Source organism: Oncorhynchus masou, unplaced genomic scaffold (genome assembly GCF_036934945.1).
Source record: "Oncorhynchus masou masou isolate Uvic2021 unplaced genomic scaffold, UVic_Omas_1.1 unplaced_scaffold_1976, whole genome shotgun sequence".
Lineage (NCBI taxonomy): Eukaryota > Metazoa > Chordata > Actinopteri > Salmoniformes > Salmonidae > Oncorhynchus > Oncorhynchus masou.
In genome coordinates this window covers 18,098-39,144 of record NW_027008468.1, presented here as the reverse complement: position 1 = coordinate 39,144, position 21,047 = coordinate 18,098, and the positions used below count along the sequence as shown (strand labels likewise).

Below are 21,047 nucleotides of genomic sequence, written 5' to 3'. Positions count from 1 at the left end.
ACACAAACGACCCAGCAGCTAGAGACGAGAGGGACCAACATGAGACACAAACGACCCAGCAGCTAGAGAGGAGAGGGACCAACATGAGACACAAACGACCCAGCAGCTAGAGAGAGGAGAGGGACCAACATGAGACACAAACGACCCAGCAGCTAGAGAGAGGAGAGGGACCAACATGAGACACTAACGACCCAGCAGCTAGAGAGGAGAGGGACCAACATGAGACACAAACGACCCAGCAGCTAGAGAGACGAGAGGGACCAACATGAGACACAAACGACCCAGCAGCTAGAGAGAGGAGAGGGACCAACATGAGACACAACGACCCAGCAGCTAGAGAGGAGAGGGACCAACATGAGACACAAACGACCCAGCAGCTAGAGAGGAGAGGGACCAACATGAGACACAAACGACCCAGCAGCTAGAGAGACGAGAGGGACCAACATGAGACACAAACGACCCAGCAGCTAGAGAGACGAGAGGGACCAACATGAGACACAAACGACCCAGCAGCTAGAGAGACGAGAGGGACCAACATGAGACACAAACGACCCAGCAGCTAGAGAGACGAGAGGGACCAACATGAGACACAAACGACCCAGCAGCTAGAGAGACGAGAGGGACCAACATGAGACACAACGACCCAGCAGCTAGAGAGAGGAGAGGGACCAACATGACAGACAGACACAACCCAGGACTGTTAGGGAGAATCATACAAAAATGTAAACTCATCAAAAAAAGAAACGTCCTCTTACTGTCAAATGCTTAAAATTTTCAACACACTTAACAGGTGTAAATATTTGTATGAACATAAAATTAATCAACAACTTAGACCTAAATTGAACAAGTTCCACAGACATTGAATAATGTGGTCTCGTAGCGGTTGGACGCGGGCCAGGGGTCAGAGGGTTACCTGAACGTGGCGTTGTTTCAGCAGGGTCTCGTAGCGGTTGGACGCGGGCCAGGGGTCAGAGGGTTACCTGTACGTGGCGTTGTTTCAGCAGGGTCTCGTAGCGGTTGGACGCGGGCCAGGGTCAGAGGGTTACCTGAACGTGGCGTTGTTTCAGCAGGGTCTCGTAGCGGTTGGACGCGGGCCAGGGTCAGAGGGTTACCTGAACGTGGCGTTGTTTCAGCAGGGTCTCGTAGCGGTTGGACGCGGGCCAGGGTCAGAGGGTTACCTGAACGTGGCGTTGTTTCAGCAGGGTCTCGTCAGAGGGTCAGAGGGTTACCTGAACGTGGCGTTGTTTCAGCAGGGTCTCGTAGCGGTTGGACGCGGGCCAGGGGTCAGAGGGTTACCTGAACGTGGCGTTGTTTCAGCAGGGTCTCGTAGCGGTTGGACGCGGGCCAGGGGTCAGAGGGTTACCTGAACGTGGCGTTGTTTCAGCAGGGTCTCGTAGCGGTTGGACGCGGGCCAGGGGTCAGAGGGTTACCTGAACGTGGCGTTGTTTCAGCAGGGTCTCGTAGCGGTTGGACGCGGGCCAGGGGTCAGAGGGTTACCTGTACATGACGTTGTTTCAGCAGGGTCTCGTAGCGGTTGGACGCGGGCCAGGGGTCAGAGGGTTACCTGAACGTGGCGTTGTTTCAGCAGGGTCTCGTAGCGGTTGGACGCGGGCCAGGGGTCAGAGGGTTACCTGTACGTGGCGTTGTTTCAGCAGGGTCTCGTAGCGGTTGGACGCGGGCCAGGGGTCAGAGGGTTACCTGAACGTGGCGTTGTTTCAGCAGGGTCTCGTAGCGGTTGGAGGGGTAGGGTTAGGGGTCAGGGGTCAGAGGGTTACCTGTACATGACGTTGTTTCAGCAGGGTCTCGTAGCGGTTGGACGCGGGCCAGGGGTCAGGGGGTTACCTGAACGTGGCGTTGTTTCAGCAGGGTCTCGTAGCGGTTGGACGCGGGCCAGGGGTCAGGGGGTTACCTGAACGTGGCGTTGTTTCAGCAGGGTCTCGTAGCGGTTGGACGCGGGCCAGGGTCAGAGGGTTACCTGTACGTGGCGTTGTTTCAGCAGGGTCTCGTAGCGGTTGGACGCGGGCCAGGGGTCAGAGGGTTACCTGGACGCGGGCGTTGTTTCAGCAGGGTCTCGTAGCGGTTGGACGCGGGCCAGGGTCAGAGGGTTACCTGAACGTGGCGTTGTTTCAGCAGGGTCTCGTAGCGGTTGGACGCGGGCCAGGGGTCAGAGGGTTACCTGAACGTGGCGTTGTTTCAGCAGGGTCTCGTAGCGGTTGGACGCGGGCCAGGGTCAGAGGGTTACCTGAACGTGGCGTTGTTTCAGCAGGGTCTCGTAGCGGTTGGACGCGGGCCAGGGGTCAGAGGGTTACCTGAACGTGGCGTTGTTTCAGCAGGGTCTCGTAGCGGTTGGACGCGGGCCAGGGTCAGGGGTTACCTGAACGTGGCGTTGTTTCAGCAGGGTCTCGTAGCGGTTGGACGCGGGCCAGGGGTCAGAGGGTTACCTGAACGTGGCGTTGTTTCAGCAGGGTCTCGTAGCGGTTGGACGCGGGCCAGGGTCAGAGGGTTACCTGAACGTGGCGTTGTTTCAGCAGGGTCTCGTAGCGGTTGGACGCGGGCCAGGGTCAGAGGGTTACCTGAACGTGGCGTTGTTTCAGCAGGGTCTCGTAGCGGTTGGACGCGGGCCAGGGTCAGAGGGTTACCTGAACGTGGCGTTGTTTCAGCAGGGTCTCGTAGCGGTTGGACGCGGGCCAGGGGTCAGAGGGTTACCTGAACGTGGCGTTGTTTCAGCAGGGTCTCGTAGCGGTTGGACGCGGGCCAGGGGTCAGAGGGTTACCTGAACGTGGCGTTGTTTCAGCAGGGTCTCGTAGCGGTTGGACGCGGGCCAGGGGTCAGAGGGTTACCTGAACGTGGCGTTGTTTCAGCAGGGTCTCGTAGCGGTTGGACGCGGGCCAGGGTCAGAGGGTTACCTGAACGTGGCGTTGTTTCAGCAGGGTCTCGTAGCGGTTGGACGCGGGCCAGGGGTCAGAGGGTTACCTGAACGTGGCGTTGTTTCAGCAGGGTCTCGTAGCGGTTGGACGCGGGCCAGGGGTCAGAGGGTTACCTGAACGTGGCGTTGTTTCAGCAGGGTCTCGTAGCGGTTGGACGCGGGCCAGGGGTCAGAGGGTTACCTGAACGTGGCGTTGTTTCAGCAGGGTCTCGTAGCGGTTGGACGGTTAGGGCCAGGGGTCAGAGGGTTACCTGAACGTGGCGTTGTTTCAGCAGGGTCTCGTAGCGGTTGGACGGGGTAGGGTTAGGGGTCAGGGTCAGGGTTACCTGTACATGGCGTTGTTTCAGCAGGGTCCCGTAGCGGTTGGACGCGGGCCAGGGGTCAGAGGGTTACCTGAACGTGGCGTTGTTTCAGCAGGGTCTCGTAGCGGTTGGACGCGGGCCAGGGGTCAGAGGGTTACCTGAACGTGGCGTTGTTTCAGCAGGGTCTCGTAGCGGTTGGACGCGGGCCAGGGTCAGAGGGTTACCTGAACGTGGCGTTGTTTCAGCAGGGTCTCGTAGCGGTTGGACGCGGGCCAGGGGTCAGAGGGTTACCTGAACGTGGCGTTGTTTCAGCAGGGTCTCGTAGCGGTTGGACGCGGGCCAGGGTCAGAGGGTTACCTGAACGTGGCGTTGTTTCAGCAGGGTCTCGTAGCGGTTGGACGCGGGCCAGGGTCAGAGGGTTACCTGAACGTGGCGTTGTTTCAGCAGGGTCTCGTAGCGGTTGGACGCGGGCCAGGGGTCAGAGGGTTACCTGAACGTGGCGTTGTTTCAGCAGGGTCTCGTAGCGGTTGGACGCGGGCCAGGGTCAGAGGGTTACCTGAACGTGGCGTTGTTTCAGCAGGGTCTCGTAGCGGTTGGACGCGGGCCAGGGTCAGAGGGTTACCTGAACGTGGCGTTGTTTCAGCAGGGTCTCGTAGCGGTTGGACGCGGGCCAGGGGTCAGAGGGTTACCTGAACGTGGCGTTGTTTCAGCAGGGTCTCGTAGCGGTTGGACGCGGGCCAGGGGTCAGAGGGTTACCTGAACGTGGCGTTGTTTCAGCAGGGTCTCGTAGCGGTTGGACGCGGGCCAGGGGTCAGAGGGTTACCTGAACGTGGCGTTGTTTCAGCAGGGTCTCGTAGCGGTTGGGCGCGGGCCAGGGGTCAGAGGGTTACCTGAACGTGGCGTTGTTTCAGCAGGGTCTCGTAGCGGTTGGACGCGGGCCAGGGGTCAGAGGGTTACCTGAACGTGGCGTTGTTTCAGCAGGGTCTCGTAGCGGTTGGACGCGGGCCAGGGGTCAGAGGGTTACCTGAACGTGGCGTTGTTTCAGCAGGGTCTCGTAGCGGTTGGACGCGGGCCAGGGGTCAGAGGTTACCTGAACGTGGCGTTGTTTCAGCAGGGTCTCGTAGCGGTTGGACGCGGGCCAGGGGTCAGAGGGTTACCTGAACGTGGCGTTGTTTCAGCAGGGTCTCGTAGCGGTTGGACGCGGGCCAGGGTCAGAGGGTTACCTGAACGTGGCGTTGTTTCAGCAGGGTCTCGTAGCGGTTGGACGCGGGCCAGGGGTCAGAGGGTTACCTGAACGTGGCGTTGTTTCAGCAGGGTCTCGTAGCGGTTGGACGCGGGCCAGGGGTCAGAGGGTTACCTGAACGTGGCGTTGTTTCAGCAGGGTCTCGTAGCGGTTGGACGCGGGCCAGGGGTCAGAGGGTTACCTGAACGTGGCGTTGTTTCAGCAGGGTCTCGTAGCGGTTGGACGCGGGCCAGGGTCAGGGGTTACCTGAACGTGGCGTTGTTTCAGCAGGGTCTCGTAGCGGTTGGACGCGGGCCAGGGGTCAGAGGGTTACCTGAACGTGGCGTTGTTTCAGCAGGGTCTCGTAGCGGTTGGACGCGGGCCAGGGTCAGAGGGTTACCTGAACGTGGCGTTGTTTCAGCAGGGTCTCGTAGCGGTTGGACGCGGGCCAGGGGTCAGAGGGTTACCTGAACGTGGCGTTGTTTCAGCAGGGTCTCGTAGCGGTTGGACGCGGGCCAGGGTCAGAGGGTTACCTGAACGTGGCGTTGTTTCAGCAGGGTCTCGTAGCGGTTGGACGCGGGCCAGGGTCAGAGGGTTACCTGAACGTGGCGTTGTTTCAGCAGGGTCTCGTAGCGGTTGGACGCGGGCCAGGGTCAGAGGGTTACCTGAACGTGGCGTTGTTTCAGCAGGGTCTCGTAGCGGTTGGACGCGGGCCAGGGGTCAGAGGGTTACCTGAACGTGGCGTTGTTTCAGCAGGGTCTCGTAGCGGTTGGACGCGGGCCAGGGGTCAGAGGGTTACCTGAACGTGGCGTTGTTTCAGCAGGGTCTCGTAGCGGTTGGACGCGGGCCAGGGTCAGAGGGTTACCTGAACGTGGCGTTGTTTCAGCAGGGTCTCGTAGCGGTTGGACGCGGGCCAGGGGTCAGAGGGTTACCTGAACGTGGCGTTGTTTCAGCAGGGTCTCGTAGCGGTTGGACGCGGGCCAGGGGTCAGAGGGTTACCTGAACGTGGCGTTGTTTCAGCAGGGTCTCGTAGCGGTTGGACGCGGGCCAGGGGTTAGAGGGTTACCTGAACGTGGCGTTGTTTCAGCAGGGTCTCGTAGCGGTTGGACGCGGGCCAGGGGTCAGAGGGTTACCTGAACGTGGCGTTGTTTCAGCAGGGTCTCGTAGCGGTTGGACGCGGGCCAGGGGTCAGAGGGTTACCTGAACGTGGCGTTGTTTCAGCAGGGTCTCGTAGCGGTTGGACGCGGGCCAGGGGTCAGAGGGTTACCTGAACGTGGCGTTGTTTCAGCAGGGTCTCGTAGCGGTTGGACGCGGGCCAGGGGTCAGAGGGTTACCTGAACGTGGCGTTGTTTCAGCAGGGTCTCGTAGAGGTTGGACGCGGGCCAGGGGTCAGAGGGTTACCTGAACGTGGCGTTGTTTCAGCAGGGTCTCGTAGCGGTTGGACGCGGGCCAGGGGTCAGAGGGTTACCTGAACGTGGCGTTGTTTCAGCAGGGTCTCGTAGCGGTTGGACGCGGGCCAGGGGTCAGAGGGTTACCTGAACGTGGCGTTGTTTCAGCAGGGTCTCGTAGCGGTTGGACGCGGGCCAGGGTCAGAGGGTTACCTGAACGTGGCGTTGTTTCAGCAGGGTCTCGTAGCGGTTGGACGCGGGCCAGGGGTCAGAGGTTACCTGAACGTGGCGTTGTTTCAGCAGGGTCTCGTAGCGGTTGGACGCGGGCCAGGGTCAGAGGGTTACCTGAACGTGGCGTTGTTTCAGCAGGGTCTCGTAGCGGTTGGACGCGGGCCAGGGGTCAGAGGGTTACCTGAACGTGGCGTTGTTTCAGCAGGGTCTCGTAGCGGTTGGACGCGGGCCAGGGGTCAGAGGGTTACCTGAACGTGGCGTTGTTTCAGCAGGGTCTCGTAGCGGTTGGACGCGGGCCAGGGGTCAGAGGGTTACCTGAACGTGGCGTTGTTTCAGCAGGGTCTCGTAGCGGTTGGACGCGGGCCAGGGTTAGAGGGTTACCTGAACGTGGCGTTGTTTCAGCAGGGTCTCGTAGCGGTTGGACGCGGGCCAGGGGTCAGAGGGTTACCTGAACGTGGCGTTGTTTCAGCAGGGTCTCGTAGCGGTTGGACGCGGGCCAGGGTCTCGACGCGGGCCAGGGGACAGAGGGTTACCTGAACGTGGCGTTGTTTCAGCAGGGTCTCGTAGCGGTTGGACGCGGGCCAGGGGTCAGGGTCAGAGGGTTACCTGTACGTGGCGTTGTTTCAGCAGGGTCTCGTAGCGGTTGGACGCGGGCCAGGGGACAGAGGGTTACCTGTACGTGGCGTTGTTTCAGCAGGGTCTCGTAGCGGTTGGACGCGGGCCAGGGGTCAGGGGTCAGAGGGTTACCTGTACGTGGCGTTGTTTCAGCAGGGTCTCGTAGCGGTTGGACGCGGGCCAGGGGTCAGGGGGTTACCTGAACGTGGCGTTGTTTCAGCAGGGTCTCGTAGCGGTTGGACGCGGGCCAGGGGTCAGAGGGTTACCTGTACGTGGCGTTGTTTCAGCAGGGTCTCGTAGCGGTTGGACGCGGGCCAGGGGTTAGAGGGTTACCTGAACGTGGCGTTGTTTCAGCAGGGTCTCGTAGCGGTTGGACGCGGGCCAGGGGTCAGAGGGTTACCTGAACGTGGCGTTGTTTCAGCAGGGTCTCGTAGCGGTTGGACGCGGGCCAGGGGACAGAGGGTTACCTGAACGTGGCGTTGTTTCAGCAGGGTCTCGTAGCGGTTGGACGCGGGCCAGGGGTCAGGGGTCAGAGGGTTACCTGTACGTGGCGTTGTTTCAGCAGGGTCTCGTAGCGGTTGGACGCGGGCCAGGGGACAGAGGGTTACCTGTACGTGGCGTTGTTTCAGCAGGGTCTCGTAGCGGTTGGACGCGGGCCAGGGGTCAGGGGTCAGAGGGTTACCTGTACGTGGCGTTGTTTCAGCAGGGTCTCGTAGCGGTTGGAGGCGGGCCAGGGGATGTTGGCTCCCTGGTTCTTACAGTCTGCTCTCAGACGCTTGTCCAGCAGCAGACTGAGGAAGGAATCAAGCTTTTATCTGACAGAGTATCAGTCTCCAGGCTAGAAAATTAACATCTGCCACTCGCCAAATGTGGGCCAATTTTGGCATTGGCGGGTAAGAATGTCTATTTTATAGAAACTTTACAAAGAAGCTCATCAATTGTGTTTGTTTTTTAGTTTCCGGCCCAAACATTTTCAATAACAATGTAAGAAGATCGACCTGACAGTGTCTGGTGGACTAAACAGTCAGAGGCCCTGCTTGTCTCTGAGCGATTCAAGTGTTTTCACTTGTTTTTCAACAGTTGATACTAGAGGTCGACAGACTAATCGGCCAATTAATTAGCGCTGATTTCAAGTTTTCATAACAATCGGTAATCAGCCTTTTTGGACACCGATCATGGCTGATTACATTGCTCCACGAGGAGACTGCGTGGCTGGCTGACCACCTGTTACAGTGCAGCAAGGAGCCAAGGTAAGTTGCTAGCGAGCATTAAACTTATCTTGTAAAAAACAATCAATCTTCACATAATCACTAGTTAACCACACATGGTTGATGATATTACTAGGTTAACTAGCTTGTCCTGCGTTGCATATAATCTATGCGGTGCCTGTTAATTTATCATCCAATCACAGCCTACTTCGACAAACGGGGGATGATTTAACAAAAGCGCATTGCCGAAAAAAGCACAATCTTTCCACATATGTACCTAACCATAAACATCAACGCCTTTCTTGAAATCAATACACAGAAGTATATATTTTTAAACCTGCATATTTTGCTAAAATAAATCCAGGTTAGCAGGCAATATTAACCAGGTGAAATTTTTCAAATCAAATTTTATTTGTCACATACACATGGTTGGCAGATGTTTATGCGAGTGTAGCGAAATGCTTTGTCACTTCTTTTGCGTTCATTGCACACAGAGTCAGTGTATATGCAACAGTTTGGGCCGCCTGGCTCATTGCGAACCAATTTGCCAGAATTTTACATAATTATGACATATATTGAAGGTTGTACAATGTAACAGGAATATTTAGACTGATGGATGCCACCCTTTAGATAAAATACGGAACGGTTCTGTATTTCACTGAAAGAATAAACATCTTGTTTTCAAAATGATCGTTTCTGGATTTGACCATATTAATGACCTAAGGCTCGTATTTCTGTGTTTACTATGTTATAAATACGTCTATGATTTGATATTTGATAGAGCAGTCTGACTGAGCGATGGTAGGCAGCAGCAGGCTTGTAAACATTCATTCAAACTTTACTGCGTTTGCCAGCAGCTCTTAGCAATGCTTTGATGCATAGCGTTGTTTATGACTTCAAGCCTATCAACTCCTGAGATTAGACTTGCAATACTAAAGTGCCTATTAGAACATCCAATAGTCAAAGGTATATGAAATACAAATGGTACAGAGAGAAATAGTCTAAGCGTCATAATTACTATAAAAACTACAACCTAAAACTTCTTACCTGGGAATATTGAACCACCAGCTTTCATATGTTCTCATGTTCTGAGCAAGGAACTGAAACGTTAGCTTTCTTACATAGCACATATTGCACATTTATTTTCTTCTCCAACAATTTATTTTTTCATTATTTAAACCAAATGGAACATGTTCCATTATTTATTTATGTATTATATTAAGTTAAAATAAAAGTGTTCATTGTTCATTCAGTATTGTTGTAATTATCATTATTACAAATATATATATTTTTAAATCAGCCGATTAATCGGTATCGGCTTTTTTTGGTCCTCCAATAAACGGTATCAGCGTTGAAAAATCATAATTAGTCGACCTCTAGTATTTAGGTCACTAGTCGACCTCTAGTATTTAGGTCACTAGTCGACCTCTAGTATTTAGGTCACTAGTCGACCTCTAGTATTTAGGTCACTAGTCGACCTCTAGTATTTAGGTCACTAGTCGACCTCTAGTATTTAGGTCACTAGTCGACCTCTAGTATTTAGGTCACTAGTCGACCTCTCGTTGATATAGTCCACGTACCTTCCAGCTAGAATCTTGTAGTAGGCAAATATCTGATCAGCCAGCTTGTAGACAAACTGATCAAAACACAGGTTGACCTGCAAGAATCAAGGAACAAAGATATGGGCATTAATGATCAAGACTCATGGAGTGATGACAAGTCTAATGGTGAACTAGTTACCTCTGCTGTAGTGATGACTAGTCTAATGTTGAACTAGTTACCTCTGCTGTAGTGATGACAAGTCTAATGGTGAACTAGTTACCTCTGCTGTAGTGATGACTAGTTACCTCTGCTGTAGTGATGACTAGTCTAATGGTGAACTAGTTACCTCTGCTGTAGTGATGACTAGTCTAATGTTGAACTAGTTACCTCTGCTGTAGTGATCACTAGTCTAATGTTGAACTAGTTACCTCTGCTGTAGTGATGACTAGTTACCTCTGCTGTAGTGATGACTAGTTACCTCTGCTGTAGTGATGACTAGTCTAATGTTGAACTAGTTACCTCTGCTGTAGTGATGACCAGTCTAATGGTGAACTAGTTACCTCTGCTGTAGTGATGACTAGTCTAATGGTGAACTAGTTACCTCTGCTGTAGTGATCACTAGTCTAATGTTGAACTAGTTACCTCTGCTGTAGTGATCACTAGTTACCTCTGCTGTAGTGATCACTAGTCTAATGTTGAACTAGTTACCTCTGCTGTAGTGATCACTAGTTACCTCTGCTGTAGTGATGACTAGTCTAATGGTGAACTAGTTACCTCTGCTGTAGTGATGACTAGTCTAATGGTGAACTAGTTACCTCTGCTGTAGTGATGACTAGTCTAATGGTGAACTAGTTACCTCTGCTGTAGTGATCACTAGTCTAATGTTGAACTAGTTATCTCTGCTGTAGTGATCACTAGTCTAATGTTGAACTAGTTACCTCTGCTGTAGTGATCACTAGTTACCTCTGCTGTAGTGATCACTAGTCTAATGTTGAACTAGTTACCTCTGCTGTAGTGATGACTAGTTACCTCTGCTGTAGTGATGACTAGTCTAATGGTGAACTAGTTACCTCTGCTGTAGTGATGACTAGTTTAATGTTGAACTAGTTATCTCTGCTGTAGTGATGACTAGTCTAATGGTGAACTAGTTACCTCTGCTGTAGTGATCACTAGTCTCATGGTGAACTAGTTACCTCTGCTGTAGTGATGACTAGTCTAATGGTGAACTAGTTACCTCTGCTGTAGTGATGACTAGTTACCTCTGCTGTAGTGATGACTAGTCTAATGGTGAACTAGTTACCTCTGCTGTAGTGATGACTAGTCTAATGGTGAGCTAGTTACCTTTGCTGTAGTGATCACTAGTCTAATGTTGAACTAGTTATCTCTGCTGTAGTGATGACGAGTCTAATGGTGAACTAGTTACCTCTGCTGTAGTGATGACTAGTCTAATGGTGAGCTAGTTACCTCTGCTGTAGTGATCACTAGTCTAATGTTGAACTAGTTACCTCTGCTGTAGTGATGACTAGTCTAATGGTGAACTAGTTACCTCTGCTGTAGTGATGACTAGTCTAATGGTGAGCTAGTTACCTTTGCTGTAGTGATCACTAGTCTAATGTTGAACTAGTTACCTCTGCTGTAGTGATGACTAGTCTAATGGTGAACTAGTTACCTCTGCTGTAGTGATCACTAGTCTAATGTTGAACTAGTTACCTCTGCTGTAGTGATCACTAGTTACCTCTGCTGTAGTGATGACTAGTCTAATGGTGAACTAGTTACCTCTGCTGTAGTGATGACTAGTCTAATGGTGAACTAGTTACCTCTGCTGTAGTGATGACTAGTCTAATGGTGAACTAGTTACCTCTGCTGTAGTGATCACTAGTCTAATGTTGAACTAGTTATCTCTGCTGTAGTGATCACTAGTCTAATGTTGAACTAGTTACCTCTGCTGTAGTGATCACTAGTTACCTCTGCTGTAGTGATCACTAGTCTAATGTTGAACTAGTTACCTCTGCTGTAGTGATGACTAGTTACCTCTGCTGTAGTGATGACTAGTCTAATGGTGAACTAGTTACCTCTGCTGTAGTGATGACTAGTTTAATGTTGAACTAGTTATCTCTGCTGTAGTGATGACTAGTCTAATGGTGAACTAGTTACCTCTGCTGTAGTGATCACTAGTCTCATGGTGAACTAGTTACCTCTGCTGTAGTGATGACTAGTCTAATGGTGAACTAGTTACCTCTGCTGTAGTGATGACTAGTTACCTCTGCTGTAGTGATGACTAGTCTAATGGTGAACTAGTTACCTCTGCTGTAGTGATGACTAGTCTAATGGTGAGCTAGTTACCTTTGCTGTAGTGATCACTAGTCTAATGTTGAACTAGTTATCTCTGCTGTAGTGATGACGAGTCTAATGGTGAACTAGTTACCTCTGCTGTAGTGATGACTAGTCTAATGGTGAGCTAGTTACCTCTGCTGTAGTGATCACTAGTCTAATGGTGAACTAGTTATCTCTGCTGTAGTGATGACTAGTCTAATGGTGAACTAGTTACCTCTGCTGTAGTGATGACTAGTTACCTCTGCTGTAGTGATGACTAGTCTAATGGTGAACTAGTTACCTCTGCTGTAGTGATGACGAGTCTAATGGTGAACTAGTTACCTTTGCTGTAGTGATGACTAGTTACCTCTGCTGTAGTGATGACTAGTTACCTCTGCTGTAGTGATGACTAGTCTAATGGTGAACTAGTTACCTCTGCTGTAGTGATGACTAGTTACCTCTGCTGTAGTGATGACTAGTCTAATGGTGAACTAGTTACCTCTGCTGTAGTGATCACTAGTCTCATGGTGAACTACATACCTCTGCTTCTATCTCATCGTAGAGGAACTGCTTCTTGAACTTGGTCAGGGCGTAGTGGGCACTGTCATTATAGAGGTCCAGAGGATACAGCACATACCTGGAGGACGAAAAATACATTTCATTTTGTAGCAATGAGAGAGGACAGGACATAGATTTTGTCAGATAACCTCTTCCTCAACGTGATCAAGACAAAGGAGATGCCGAGAAAAAGAAAAAAGAAAAAAAGAGGGCCGAGCATGCCCCCAATCTCATCGACGGGAGTAGTGGAGCGGGTCGAGAGTTTCAAGTTCTTTGGTGTCCACATCACCAACAAACTAGAATGGTCCAAACACACCCAGACAGTCATGAAGAGGGCACGACAACACCTTTCCCCCCTCAGGAGACTGAAAAGATTTGGCATGGGTCCTGAGATCCTCAAAAGGTTCTACAGCTGCACCATCGAGAGCATCCTGACCGGTTGTATCACCTCCTGCTATGGCAACTGCTCGGCATCTGACCGTAAGGCGCTACAGAGGGTAGTGCGAACGGCCCAGTACATCACTGGGGCCAAACTTCCTGCCATCCAGGACCTTCATAATACACCAAAGAATGTCAAAGACTCAACATTTCATCAAATGGCCACACGGACCATTTACACTGACCCCCCTTTGTCTTTACACTGATGCTACTCACTATTTATTGTCTATGCATAGTCACTTTACCTCTACCTACATGTACAAATGACCTCGACTAACCTGTACTCCCACACATTGACTCGGTACTGGTAGCCCTTGTAAATAGCCTCGTTATTTTTATTTTATTGTGTTACTTTTTATTATTTTTTACTTTAGTTTATTCAGTAAGTATTTTCTTAACTCTTTCTTGCTTTGTTGGTTAAGGACTTGTAAGTAAACATTTCACCGTTTTTTAATTCATTAATTAATTTCACCTTTATTTAACCAGGTAGGCTGGTTGAGAACATGTTCTCATTTACAACTGTGACCTGGCCAAGATAAAGCAAAGCAGTGCAGCACAAACAACACAGAGTTACACATGGAGTAAAACAAAAAATACAGTCAATAATACAATATAAAAAGTCTTTAAACAGTGTGTGCAAATGAGGTAAGATAAGGGAGGTAAGGCACTAAATAGGCCATAGTAGCGAAGTAATTACAATTAACCAATTAAACACTGGAGTGATAGATGTGCAGAAGATGAATGTGCTGGCACAGATACTGGGTTGCAAAGGAGCAAGATGAATGAATAAATAAATACAATATGAGGATGAGGTAGTTGGATGGGCTGTTTACAGATGGGCTATGTACAGGTGCAGTGATCTGTGAGCTGCTCTAACAGCTGGTGCTTAAATTAGTGAGGGAGATATGAGTCTCCAGCTTCAGGGATTTTTGCAGTTTGTTCCAGTCATGGGCAGCAGAGAACTGGAAGGAAAAGCGGCCAAAGGAGGAATTGGCTTTGGGGGTGACCAGTGAGATATACCTGCTGGAGCGCTGCTACGAGTGGGTGCTGCTATGGTGACCAGTGAGCTGAGATAAGGCGGGCCTTTACCTAGCAGAGACTTGTAGATGACCTGGAGCCAGTGGGTTTGGCGACGAGTATGAAGCGAGGGCCAACCAACGAGAGCGTACAGGTTGCAATGGTGGGTGGTATATGGGGCTTTGGTGACAACTGATGGCACTGTGATAGACTGCATCCAATTTGTTGAGTAGAGTGTTGGAGGCTATTTTATAGATGACATCGCCGAAGTCGAGGATCGGTAGGATGGTCAGTTTTACGAGGGTTTGTTTGGCAGCATGAGTGAAGGATGCTTTGCTGCGAAATAGGAAGCTGATTCTAGATTTAATTTTGGATTGGAGATGTTTAATGTGAGTCTGGAAGGAGAGTTTATAGTCTAACCAGACACCTAGGTATTTGTAGTTGTCCACGTATTCTAAGTCAGAGCCGTCCAGAGTAGTGATGCTGGACGTGCGAGCAGGTGCAGGCATCAATCGGTTGAATAGCATGCATTTAGTTTTACTTGCCTTTAAAAGCAGTTGGAGGCCACGGAAGGAGAGTTGTATGGCATTGAAGCTCATCTGGAGGTTAGTTAACACAGTGTCCAAAGAAGGGCCCGAAGTATACAGAATGGTGTTGTCTGCATAGAGGTGGATCAGAAAATCACTAGATATAGGTCTGTAGCAGTTTGGGTCTAGAGTGACTCCCCTTTGAAGAGGGGGATGACCGCGGCAGCTTTCCAATCTTTGGGGATCTCAGACGATACGAAAGAGAGGCAGGCTAGTAATAGGGGTTGCAACAATTTTGGCAGATAATTTTTAGAACGAGAGGGTCCAGATTGTCTAGCCCGGCTGATTTGTAGGTGTCCAGATTTTGCAGTTCTTTAAGAACACCTGCTATCTGGATTTGGGTGAAGGAGACAAAGTTAGATTTTATTTGAAATGACATGTGTACCTGTATATGTATAACTTTTCACAATGTATTTATTTTAGTTTCGACGGTATGAACATCGGGAAACCGCCCAACAGGAGTGTGTTTCAGACGGACACACACACACACTGCTCTAACATGGTATCTTACTCCATCATAGAGGCCTCCTTGGTCTCCAGAATGTGGTCTGTGAGGATCCAAGGCATGGACATCTCGATGGGGAACTGGATCCTGCCACCCATGGTCAGCTCCAGGAAGAACTCTCTGAACCACAGCTGAGACAGGTCACAGCACTGCTGTAGGGTCTCTGTTAGGGGACAGAGGGTTAGAGAGGGGACAGAGGGTTAGAGAGGGGACAGAGGGTTAGAGAGGGGACAGAGGGAGGGTTAGAGAGGGGACAGAGGGAGGGTTAGAGAGGGGACAGAGGGAGGGTTAGAGAGGGGACAGACGGAGGGGTAGAGAGGGGACAGACGGAGGGTTAGAGAGGGGACAGATGGAGGGGTAGGGGTAGAGAGGGGGACAGGGGGACAGACAGAGGGGTAGGGGTAGAGAGGGGACAAAGGGTTAGAGAGGGGACAGACGGAGGGTTAGAGAGGGGACAGACGGAGGGGTAGAGAGGGGACAGACGGAGGGTTAGAGAGGGGACAGATGGAGGGGTAGGGGTAGAGAGGGGACAGGGGGACAGACAGAGGGGTAGGGGTAGAGAGGGGACAAAGGGTTAGAGAGGGGACAGACGGAGGGTTAGAGAGGGGACAGACGGAGGGGTAGGGGTAGAGAGGGGACAAAGGGTTAGAGAGGGGACAGACGGAGGGGTAGGGGTAGAGAGGGGACAGACGGAGGGGTAGGGGTAGAGAGGGGACAGGGGACAGACGGGGAGCAGGAGGTACCGGCTGCATCATCCTATGTCCTCTGGTCTAAAGTGGTGCCATCTGGGATGTAGACTGTCTCTACCGGTCTCCTTACCCCTGAAGTCTGTCTCTACCGGTCTCCTTACCGCTGAAGTCTGTCTCTACCGGTCTCCTGACCCCTGAAGTCTGTCTCTACCGGTCTCCTGACCGCTGAAGTCTGTCTCTACCGGTCTCCTGACCGCTGAAGTCTGTCTCTACCGGTCTCCTTACCACTGAAGTCTGTCTCTACCGGTCTCCTTACCCCTGAAGTCTGTCTCTACCGGTCTCCTGACCGCTGAAGTCTGTCTCTACCGGTCTCCTTACCGCTGAAGTCTGTCTCTACCGGTCTCCTTACCACTGAAGTCTGTCTCTACCGGTCTCCTTACCGCTGAAGTCTGTCTCTACCGGTCTCCTTACCGCTGAAGTCTGTCTCTACCGGTCTCCTTACCCCTGAAGTCTGTCTCTACCGGTCTCCTGACCGCTGAAGTCTGTCTCTACCGGTCTCCTGACCGCTGAAGTCTGTCTCTACCGGTCTCCTTACCGCTGAAGTCTGTCTCTACCGGTCTCCTTACCCCTGAAGTCTGTCTCTACCGGTCTCCTGACCGCTGAAGTCTGTCTCTACCGGTCTCCTTACCGCTGAAGTCTGTCTCTACCGGTCTCCTGACCGCTGAAGTCTGTCTCTACCGGTCTCCTTACCGCTGAAGTCTGTCTCTACCGGTCTCCTTACCGCTGAAGTCTGTCTCTACCGGTCTCCTTACCGCTGAAGTCTGTCTCTACCGGTCTCCTTACCGCTGAAGTCTGTCTCTACCGGTCTCCTGACCGCTGAAGTCTGTCTCTACCGGTCTCCTTACCGCTGAAGTCTGTCCCTACCGGTCTCCTGACCGCTGAAGTCTGTCTCTACCGGTCTCCTGACCGCTGAAGTCTGTCTCTACCGGTCTCCTTACCGCTGAAGTCTGTCTCTACCGGTCTCCTTACCGCTGAAGTCTGTCTCTACCGGTCTCCTTACCGCTGAAGTCTGTCTCTACCGGTCTCCTTACCGCTGAAGTCTGTCTCTACCGGTCTCCTTACCGCTGAAGTCTGTCTCTACCGGTCTCCTTACCGCTGAAGTCTGTCTCTACCGGTCTCCTTACCGCTGAAGTCTGTCTCTACCGGTCTCCTGACCCCTGAAGTCTGTCTCTACCGGTCTCCTGACCGCTGAAGTCTGTCTCTACCGGTCTCCTGACCGCTGAAGTCTGCCTCTACCGGTCTCCTGACCCCTGAAGTCTGTCTCTACCGGTCTCCTTACCGCTGAAGTCTGTCTCTACCGGTCTCCTTACCGCTGAAGTCTGTCTCTACCGGTCTCCTGACCCCTGAAGTCTGTCTCTACCGGTCTCCTTACCGCTGAAGTCTGTCTCTACCGGTCTCCTTACCACTGAAGTCTGTCTCTACCGGTCTCCTTACCGCTGAAGTCTGTCTCTACCGGTCTCCTTACCGCTGAAGTCTGTCTCTACCGGTCTCCTTACCGCTGAAGTCTGTCTCTACCGGTCTCCTTACCGCTGAAGTCTGTCTCTACCGGTCTCCTTACAGCTGAAGTCTGTCTCTACCGGTCTCCTTACAGCTGAAGTTTGTCTCTACCGGTCTCCTTACCGCTGAAGTTGAGCAGGTGAGTATAGAAGAAGGACTCTCTGTGGAACTTCTCCATGTCCATGATGGTGGGTCCCTCCAGACAGCTGCGGAGAGTCTTCTTAGAACCACTTTTATCAGCTATCAGAGACTCCAGCATGGTACGAACCATGTACAGCTACAGAGGAGGAGGAGACGAAGAGGATGGAGGAGGAGGAATGGAAAGGCACAGAGGGGAGGAGGAGGAGACGAAGAGGACGGAGAAGGAGGAATGGAAAGGCACAGAGGGGAGGAGGAGGAGGAGAAATTAGGTTTAAGGTTTAATAAAAGGTTTAATATTCAATTTCTGGTTGGTCTCCACCAACACTGTTCTGTATGTAACTAACTTCTAGTTGGTCTCCACCAAAACTGTCCTGTATGTAACTAACTTCTAGTTGGTCTCTACCAAAACTGTCCTGTTTGTAACTAACTTCTAGTTGGTCTCCACCAAAACTGTTCTGTATGTAACTAACTTCTAGTTGGTCTCCACCAAAACTGTCCTGTTTGTAACTAACTTCTAGTTGGTCTCCACCAAAACTGTCCTGTTTGTAACTAACTTCTAGTTGGTCTCCACCAAAACTGTTCTGTATGTAACTAACTTCTAGTTGGTCTCCACCAAATCTGTCCTGTTTGTAACTAACTTCTAGTTGGTCTCCACCAAAACTGTCCTGTATGTAACTAACTTCTCGTTGGTCTCCACCAAAACTGTCCTGTATGTAACTAACTTCTAGTTGGTCTCTACCAAAACTGTCCTGTTTGTAACTAACTTCTAGTTGGTCTCCACCAAAACTGTTCTGTATGTAACTAACTTCTAGTTGGTCTCTACCAAAACTGTCCTGTTTGTAACTAACTTCTAGTTGGTCTCCACCAAAACTGTCCTGTATGTAACTAACTTCTAGTTGGTCTCTACCAAAACTGTCCTGTTTGTAACTAACTTCTAGTTGGTCTCCACCAAAACTGTTCTGTATGTAACTAACTTCTAGTTGGTCTCCACCAAAACTGTCCTGTTTGTAACTAACTTCTAGTTGGTCTCCACCAAAACTGTCCTGTTTGTAACTAACTTCTAGTTGGTCTCCACCAAAACTGTTCTGTATGTAACTAACTTCTAGTTGGTCTCCACCAAATCTGTCCTGTTTGTAACTAACTTCTAGTTGGTCTCCACCAAAACTGTCCTGTATGTAACTAACTTCTCGTTGGTCTCCACCAAAACTGTCCTGTATGTAACTAACTTCTAGTTGGTCTCTACCAAAACTGTCCTGTTTGTAACTAAATTCTAGTTGGTCTCCACCAAAACTGTTCTGTATGTAACTAACTTCTAGTTGGTCTCCACCAAAACTGTCCTGTATGTAACTAACTTCTCGTTGGTCACCACCAAAACTGTCCTGTATGTAACTAACTTCTAGTTGGTCTCTACCAAAACTGTCCTGTTTGTAACTAACTTCTAGTTGGTCTCCACCAAAACTGTCCTGTTTGTAACTAACTTCTAGTTGGTCTCCACCAAAACTGTCCTGTATGTAACTAACTTCTCGTTGGTCTCCACCAAAACTGTCCTGTATGTAACTAACTTCTAGTTGGTCACCAAAACTGTCCTGTTTGTAACTAACTTCTAGTTGGTCTCCACCAAAACTGTTCTGTATGTAACTAACTTCTAGTTGGTCTCCACCAAAACTGTCCTGTTTGTAACTAACTTCTAGTTGGTCTCCACCAAAACTGTCCTGTATGTAACTAACTTCTCGTTGGTCTCCACCAAAACTGTCCTGTATGTAACTAACTTCTAGTTGGTCACCAAAACTGTCCTGTTTGTAACTAACTTCTAGTTGGTCTCCACCAAAACTGTTCTGTATGTAACTAACTTCTTGTTGGTCTCCACCAAAACTGTTCTGTATGTAACTAATTTCTGGTTGGTCTCCACCAAAACTGTCCTGTTTGTAACTAACTTCTAGTTGGTCTCCACCAAAACTGTCCTGTATGTAACTAACTTCTTGTTGGTCTCCACCAAAACTGTTCTGTATGTAACTAATTTCTGGTTGGTCTCCACCAAAACTGTTCTGTATGTAACTAACTTCTGGTTGGTCGCCACCAGAACAAGGCTCTGTAAAGGGGTGTGTAACTGGTGGCAGTGAAACAAGACTCTGTAAAGGGGTGTGTGGCAGTGAAACAAGACTCTGTAAAGGGGTGTGTAACTGGTGGCAGTGAAACAAGACTCTGTAAATGGGTGTGTAACTGGTGGCAGTGAAACAAGACTCTGTAAAGGGGTGTGTAACTGGTGGCAGTGAAACAAGACTCTGTAAAGGGGTGTGTAACTGGTGGCAGTGAAACAAGACTCTGTAAAGGGGTGTGTAACTGGTGGCAGTGAAACACGACTCTGTAAAGGGGTGTGTAACTGGTGGCAGTGAACCAAGACTCTGTAAAGGGGTGTGTAACTGGTGGCAGTGAAACAAGACTCTGTAAAGGGGTGTGTAACCGGTGGCAGTGAAACAAGACTCTGTAAATGGGTGTGTAACTGGTGGCAGTGAAACAAGACTCTGTAAATGGGTGTGTAACTGGTAGCAGTGAAACAAGACTCTGTAAAGGGGTGTGTAACTGGTGGCAGTGAAACAAGACTCTGTAAAGGGGTGTGTAACTGGTAGCAGTGAAACAAGACTCTGTAAAGGGGTGTGTTGCAGTGAAGCAAGACTCTGTAAAGGGGTGTGTAACTGGTAGCAGTGAAACAAGACTCTGTAAAGGGGTGTGTAACTGGTGGCAGTGAAACAAGACTCTGTAAAGGGGTGTGTAACTGGTGGCAGTGAAACAAGACTCTGTAAAGGGTGTGTAACTGGTGGCAGTGAAACAAGACTCTGTAAAGGGGTGTGTAACTGGTGGCAGTGAAACAAGACTCTGTAAAGGGGTGTGTAACTGGTGGCAGTGAAACAAGACTCTGTAAAGGGTGTGTAACTGGTGGCAGTGAAACAAGACTCTGTAAAGGGGTGTGTAACTGGTGGCAGTGAAACAAGACTCTGTAAAGGGGTGTGTAACTGGTGGCAGTGAAACAAGACTCTGTAAAGGGGTGTGTAACCGGTGGCAGTGAAACAAGACTCTGTAAATGGGTGTGTAACTGGTGGCAGTGAAACAAGACTCTGTAAATGGGTGTGTAACTGGTAGCAGTGAAACAAGACTCTGTAAAGGGGTGTGTAACTGGTGGCAGTGAAACAAGACTCTGTAAAGGGGTGTGTAACTGGTAGCAGTGAAACAAGACTCTGTAAAGGGGTATGTTGCAGTGAAGCAAGACTCTGTAAAGGGTGTGTAACTGGTAGCAGTGAAACAAGACTCTGTAAAGGGGTGTGTAACTGGTGGCAGTGAAACAAGACTCTGTAAAGGGGTGTGTAACTGGTGGCAGTGAAACAAGACTCTGTAAAGGGGTGTGTAACTGGTGGCAGTGAAACAAGACTCTGTAAAGGGGTGTGTAACTGGTGGCAGTGAAACAAGACTCTGTAAAGGGGTGTGTAACTGGTGGCAGTGAAACAAGACTCTGTAAATGGGTGTGTAACTGGTGGCAGTGAAACAAGACTCTGTAAAGGGTGTGTAACTGGTGGCAGTGAAACAAGACTCTGTAAAGGGGTGTGTAATTGGTGGCAGTGAAACAAGACTCTGTAAAGGGGTGTGTAACTGGTGGCAGTGAAACAAGACTCTGTAAAGGGTGTGTAACTGGTGGCAGTGAAACAAGACTCTGTAAAGGGGTGTGTAACTGGTGGCAGTGAAACAAGACTCTGTAAAGGGTGTGTAACTGGTGGCAGTGAAACAAGACTCTGTAAAGGGGTGTGTAACTGGTGGC

General features: G+C 50.4%; 1 pseudogene; it reads right to left on the bottom strand.

Moving 5' to 3' along the window:
- The window catches only part of LOC135532661 (cytoplasmic FMR1-interacting protein 1 homolog), a 74,123-nt pseudogene that overhangs the window by 37,169 nt on the left and 15,907 nt on the right, over positions 1-21,047 (bottom strand).